The sequence below is a fragment of the Styela clava genome, chromosome 15 (genome assembly GCF_964204865.1).
Source record: "Styela clava chromosome 15, kaStyClav1.hap1.2, whole genome shotgun sequence".
Taxonomy (NCBI): Eukaryota; Metazoa; Chordata; class Ascidiacea; order Stolidobranchia; family Styelidae; genus Styela; species Styela clava.
The window spans coordinates 17,895,709-17,903,311 of NC_135264.1; positions in this window are offsets into that span (position 1 = coordinate 17,895,709).

The window sequence follows — 7,603 nt, forward strand, 5'->3', positions numbered from 1 at the left end:
CAAATTAAGGAGGGCAAGATTGAATCCAACAAATATTTTTATTTGCAATTAGTTCCAGGCCCTCTGAAAAAATTGTCTATGCTTCCTAACGTTTGAGAAACACTCCATTGCAGGTTTGCATTTTGTCGTGGCAGAGACATATTTTCATATTTCTGCTCATGAAATCTGTTCTAGTACAGTAGCACCAATCAATTTTATTCGGTCACTCTGATACAAACAAAACACAAAACAACAACAAAGGGACAAACAAAATACAGAGGACCTGGAGGACGGGCATAACTTAATAAAAAAGTTAAATACGTACAAGTACGTGCCCGTCCCCCAAAAACAGGCAAAACCAATACCCTACTGACAGTCAAAAATACCGGTACTGGCGAGAGACATGTTTTTAGGTGTATTGACAGGTAAATGTGGGCTTGTTTTTGACGTCATAGGACATTATGTCTGATTAGTACTGGACATATTCCAGAATTAGTCTTATTTGCTGATGGAATACCAAGGAAAATATATTTTGTAGGCTGCAACAATAAGTAGGTAAAATAAGTGGTCCTCCGAGTGTGGGTAAGAAAACCACTGTTGAATATTGCATCGAGACATCATTGTCTAAGACTCTTAACGACTAAATATTGTGATTCGGGCGAAACGCTCGTCAACCGACACGTCGGAAATCGCTCAGTTATTGCTGTCAGGTGGCGTGTTCGAGCTGATAACGTTTCTGTCAGCGGTGTTAGGACGCCAACTTGTGTTTGATGAAAAATGATATAGTTTATCATCTGAAGACGTTAAATGAATTGTGAAATATCGGTCGTTTTAATGCGCAACGTTAAATGCATTAATTACGTTGGTTGTTCCGTTTATTAATTCCTCGCTTCGACAAAAATAAACCTCAATCAGGTCTTGCAAATGCGACGAACCAGAAGTCAATAATGGTCGCAAACACAAGTTGGCGCTGTGTGTAGCAACGATCTTTTGTGATTCGTAATCAAAATATTAACACTATATACAACTTATTTATGGATTAATATCATTCTTACTAATACACACTCAAGGCAGACTATCAAATTATCAAGTATCTGCGAATATCAATGCAGAGTGGGACCGTTCCTTTAAGCTACCGTTACTTGCTGTAGGCGATCCTTTTAAATTGATTTTCTAGGAATCCATCCTGCAATATTTCTTATTTCCTGAGGTAAATATGAAAACCTAACTGTATGATGCATGTAACCCGAACCCAAGATGAAAGAATTCTGTTTTCCCGAACTGTTCAAAGTTACCCCATCTGAATATGAGAGAAGTCATTTTGCGCCAAACACAAGACAGCGTTGCGTTCAAGTTCGAGAAGTATTTTGAGATGTTCATGTGATTTTCCAACTGAATATTAACATAGAAATAAATCTTATTCACGAGTTTATATCAAATTGTCTAACACAGGGGTCACCAAACTTTTTTGACCGCGGGACGGGTATGACTCAAATTGTGTTGAAACGGGCCGGATGAATATTTTTGTCAATGCAATACAATAAATTCACAAAAGTTGGGAATATCGCAGAATATAGATCGAGAACATCCCAGGAAAAAAAATTAACAAGATTTCTATATCTAGACAACTATCCTGAGTTTAGCTGTTATCAAAACGTTGCTGTCATGAATTAGAAATGTTACAAAATCCGCGGCAAAAAATGTACGCGTCACGTCTACCGTTACGCCGTGTTGAAATACCGCTCATAAAAACGACTGCCTGCTGTAGCTTGGAATTCTATGAAATTTTGACATAATTTAGATAAAATAAACAACTATTATCTGGTATTTGAATTTTTTCATTAGCGCATAAATTTTCCAGCATTCGACGCGTTTAAAAATTACGCTCCAGTTATACGTAGTGAAAATTGATGATATTGTCTACGGACACCAATAAAATTTATATGGACGTGTGTATTTCTTGTCTAACTTGATACTTACCAATTTTTATGAAGTTCGTACAATCAGAACATCGTTAATTATTACCCACAATGAACCACTGTCAAACTATCATGCACAACTCCAGCGTTTATTTGCGACGATCTTTCGGCGGTGTCAATGACCCTTGCCAGAATAAAATCCTGAAATAGTCTCAATATACCATAGATGTGACGCACATCGAAAGATTAGTGATTGATATGTGTTATTTTTCCATATTTAGTTCAGTTCTTATCAAAAAAGTAATACAATCATTATGGAAAAAATTGGCTGTCGGGCGGTACTAAAATTCCGATATCTCCGTTATTTCTTGACCGTTCATTCCAAACTTGGTATTGTTTTCTATTTTTACTCAGATCTTTCCACTGGAGCAGTTTTTATTTAAATCGGATGAACTTCAATTTTTTTGTAACATACCTACATGAATATCCGCATTAAAGCAGTACAAAAGTTATTGTGGCTTTTGAAATTGGAGCAGTACGCGAGGGATTACAGTACTGTTAGCACAAAATGCACATTCGACGTTTATTGAAAGCAAGCGCCACGAGTGTACAAGTGTATTGCAGAAAACGTTACGTACTGGTAGCATTCAAAGTCGCAAAAACGAAGTTTTGTTTACAACCACGACTGAAAATCTGTCAGAGTGACAAAAGTGTCTGAGCGGATGCGGAAAGGCCTATTATTACGTCACTTTTCTGCATCTTGCCGATTGGCCAATGTTACGAAATAAACAAGGACGACGATGCTCGTGAAAATCTTCCTTGGAAAAAAATTTAGCCATTTTCGCGTGTTATTGCGGACCGGATAAAATGACGCCACGGGCCGGATAAAATGACGTCGCGGGCCGGATCCGGCGCGCGGGAAGTAGTTTGGTGACCCCTAGTCTAACACACACACATGGCGGACTGTAACATTATCGAGAATCTGGAATATCCGCGTATCTGGACCAATATTAGGCTACCGGTAGTCGCTGTTGGCGCTGCTAAACTTCGATTCCCAAGAATCCGATGATAATTACGCTGAGTCTTGATATATACCGACTATTAATTAGCTACAATATATTTGGGATGTTAATATCAAATATATATCATATCACGCATCTCTGTTAATATTACTGTGAAAGGATGGGAAGTCTGGCATGGCAACTTGTGATTGACTTTTGAAAAGCATTGATATCGTAAGGTGGTGTACTACTAAAAGCTTGTAAAAAAGCGATCGATAACTGCGTTATTGCTACGAAACTCATTTTTTGTACGTTTTTAGGGCCTCGTCTCACGGTCTATAAGGCTAAGCAATACAAAAAAAGACGTAAAATGGTACTTCATTGTAAAGGCATAGAACGCCATAATAGGTTTTGTGGAAATGCTTTTTATTAATTTTTTTTGAAACTTCATCGTTTTTGGCTGAATCCAGAATTTCAAAAAAAAACCTTACAATAGTGAGTAATTTGATACATAACTTTATCATATTTCACCAAAACCTGTAGGGTCACATTTTGGCCAGAACAGCCATAGACCACTTATAACACTGTCGCCCTTGAGTGGTGCATACCATATATGAACACATCCTTTAAACTTGACCATTCCCGCCTTTTATAGTATGTGGTATCATCATTCAATGGTGTTGTACACTCATCCAAATTCTCAATTTTTTTATTACTATATTCATATGCAGTGTGTTTCATGTCGTGTTGTGTCTCTATTTATAGATGTTGTTTTGTCTAACAAACTCCTTTGTACAAACAGTTTTGTACACTCCACCCTATCCATGTTACCACACCCACCCACCCTCCTTGCACAACTGCCTGTATAAAGGACGATATTGTACATATTTGATTTACCCTATTATAATTTATATATATCAAAAGGGGTGTATGCCGCACATTTGTGTTTTAGGCCAATATGGTCTTGTGCATACATCCCGTCTTCAGTATTTATAATTACTTACTCTTTTATATTGCTTTTACGACACAAATAAACATACATACATACAAAGGGAGTCACGAGACACCAAGACTGGTTATCAAGCAGCGGCACCCAAAACATAGGTCTAACAGTAATAGATACTTGTAAATAACAGTAATAGATAAATACCAGTATTATATGAATCAAACAATAATTGTCACAACAAGTTTACTTCAAAGTAAGTCGAGGCCGACCTTGATACTCAAAAAACGCCCGATCCAGGGAGAAACGAATAATGACTCCGAGCACCGTTGTGTGAGTAACTATGGATACGGAAGCGAAATTCGGCGCAGTAACGGAATACAGATATTACCCCGGCTTGCTTGCGGTTATTAGAATAGGATTTTCATATTTGTCCAGTGAAGGAAAGCCGATAACTTGGCATAATTATATTCTATAAAATAGTTTTGTTTGTCGCAGTTAGGAATAAGAGATTATGGATACAAGTGGAAGTATAGTGGCAACTAACGTGATTTGGTGCCGGGGACAGAGTATGTATGTATTTTTATTCGTCTCGTAATAGTGATAAAAAAATAATAAACGATTATTATTATGTAAGACGGGATGCATGCACAAGACCGTACTGGTCTAAAACACAAATGTGCGGCATGCACCCTTTTTTAACAAGTATAAAACAAAAAGCATTAGATTAAATATGTATAGTATGGTACGTCATGAAGTGGTAAAATGCATAACCAAACCATAACAGGTAAAAAAAAAAAAATTATATTGAGAATAAAAATATTCAACATAATAAATAAAGGTGACAATAAATAGTATTGCTCATTAGACAACATATGTACAGAAATAAACTAGTATATTAGAAAAATTCAATCCATCATTGGAAACATGAATGAAATAAACACTGTATGGTACCGTAAAAGCAGGTAACTTCGGATGAAATTTTTAATCGTTTAAAAAATCGTTTAAATAATCGTTTTATCGCTTGACTAAATTGCGTCATATTGTGCTTTTGGCAGTTTCTATAATGAGGACTTATATATCTAAATCTGTTATCATATTCAATCGCGCAGTTTAATCTATTTTTTGAATAAAAAAATAAAGTTTTAGCATAAAATTCTAGCGGCTTAAATCGTGACTTCTACTGATGCTAACTTTGTCAAAATAGCGTCAATCGGTAGAGGGCGTTATCAATGTATATAGAAAATTAGACTGATTGCGATCATTGCAATCATTGTTGCAAGTGAGTTCGGTTTCGTGAATTTAACGAAAGTGATTTTAATAAAGTTGCCAATTGCCAAATCGGTGTTTTGTCGTGATTTATGCACGACCGGCATTTAAATAGGTCAATTTAATAAAGAATCCGGTCATGTGCATGCACAATAATATATATTGTGCGACTAAACATGGCCTGGAGTGTAAAAAAACGCTATCAAAACATTATTGGCTATAACAAAATTGACTATGATCGGTGAATATTCGGATCTAAAGTTACGAAAAGAGAAAATAAAACGAGACATTTTATGGTGCTCCCGAAGTATGCGAACCAAGATGACGAATTTTTTTTCAATTTTCCTCATTTTAGTCTTATTATCAGTTCGAAGACTAGCCAAGAGCCTCCCGTAGTATTGATACTTAAAATTATGGCCTAACCCTAACCTAGTACACATATTACATTCCGATGTCCGCCATCTTGGTTCGCATACTTCGGGAGCCCCCATTTTAGTATAAAAAAAACTTGAAAGTGCCGCGCCGGAAATCCTACGGTCGACAGTATCATCGCCACTCGCAACGTGGATTGAACATCTGGCATTTCGCATCAACGTAAAGCGTGTTTTGTCTTCACGCACGCTCTTTTCCTCTAGTTGCGGTGACGCAGGGAGGGGATACACCCATCCGAAGTTAGATATTTATTCGCGTTGTTACAGATGACAGAAAATGAGACAATTAAGACAGAAAAAATGATCCGATCGCCGAGAAAATTATATGCAGATGCAGAGAAATACCGTATTTATTCGCAAATACGCCAAGTTTAAAACTCAAAAAAAAAGTTGCCAAACTAAGGGACCGTCTTATTTGCGCATGACTCAGATAGCACCAAAAAATTGGCTCCTCCGCGCATCGAGACTTTGATCACGCAGCGAAATGATATCATACTGACTTGCCGGTAATTACAACAGCTACGAACCATGCTTAATTCTTACGATGAAGAGCGTGCACGCACGCACGCGATCGCTTGTCTAGGTGTGATTGTCTGATCATAAACGTGACGGCTTGTATTTGATTAAATTTGATTGCATCTTTTGCATAAGAGCAACAGCACAGATCTACCAGCCGTCTCGTGGTCAAAACGTTATCATTTGTGCACAAGTAAGAATCAGATAGAAGTTTCAGGTAGAATAATACTCACAGCATTAATTCTTAACAATAAAACTGTAATTTCAATCATATTGAACAACCATTTACCGTAACTGAAAGGTTGAAGAAATAACATATGAATAGGGTGTGATAAATATTGTGCTGTACGTCCATGGGTTAGGCAACAGCTGTGTTTTTCGTTTTTTCCTGAATCAGCAAAACGGAAGGGTCATAAATCAATCACTTTATTTCGTGGTAGCCGTTTTCTTTCTGAAGTGCCGGTATCGGGCTGGGAGTGCTTCATTGCACCGGCCACGTTTTTGTTTTTAGGATTAAGACAAATAACAGCTGGTATACAAAGTCAATTAAATAATCGGCAGACACTTTGGCATACATTATAAAATATATCAGCCCGTATATGAAGCTCACATGTTTGAGAAGACTTGCGAAAAATAACCAAATTTATTGCCGTGTCCGCTCAGGATATCTCGACTACCTTAATATAAAATAACGATTGTAAAATATTTTCAATCAAAAATGTCCTCATGTTATACGTTTAATACTTCAAGTCGGAGCTGATTTAATTCCTTTCATGTTGGCAGTAATTTAGTTGTGCCGCAAAGTGCTGTCTTCCATTAGGATAAAATAGAATAATCGAAAATTGTTTTATCGCGAATCGCGATATTTGAATTTTAAATTTGAATTGAACATCATTGACTGTAATAGATGCATGCGCCGTGTTACGATTTGTGGAAACGGCGTATATGCGAATTTTTTTAAATTCACTATTTTAAGGCTGTTATTAGGGAGTCGGCTTAACCGCGTAATAGGCGTATAGTCGAGAAAATACGGTACATCAATGTAATATATTTCAAGTTTGACGCGAATTCTACATCAAACGGCAGAGTTATTGATTAAAATATAGTGAAATCATCCAAAGTTAGCTGCTTTCACGGTACCCAAGCAACCTACAGGGGTGGTGACTCCTCCTCGGCCTATGGGCCAGGGCCATGGCCCATCTGATTGGGCCACACGGGCCGCGGCTCATTCAGGAAAAATACAATTATCTTACAAAAATTTTCAATTTTTACAAAATTGTCAATATTCGAATAAAAAAAAATAGCGGTATGCCACCATTTTTGTTTTACGATAAGCATATATATAAAAATAAAGCAAAATACCAAGCTACAGAAAAGAATACCCCTGTAGTATGTGTACCAAAATTTTATTATCATTTTTCACATTATAGTTCTCTTATGAATTCGGGGACTGTCTGTGTTAGCCAAGCGAATAGTTCCATACACAACTTAATGGGTCGCGGCCCAATTCGATGGGCCGTGGCCCCGGCCCGTGGGTCTTAGAGG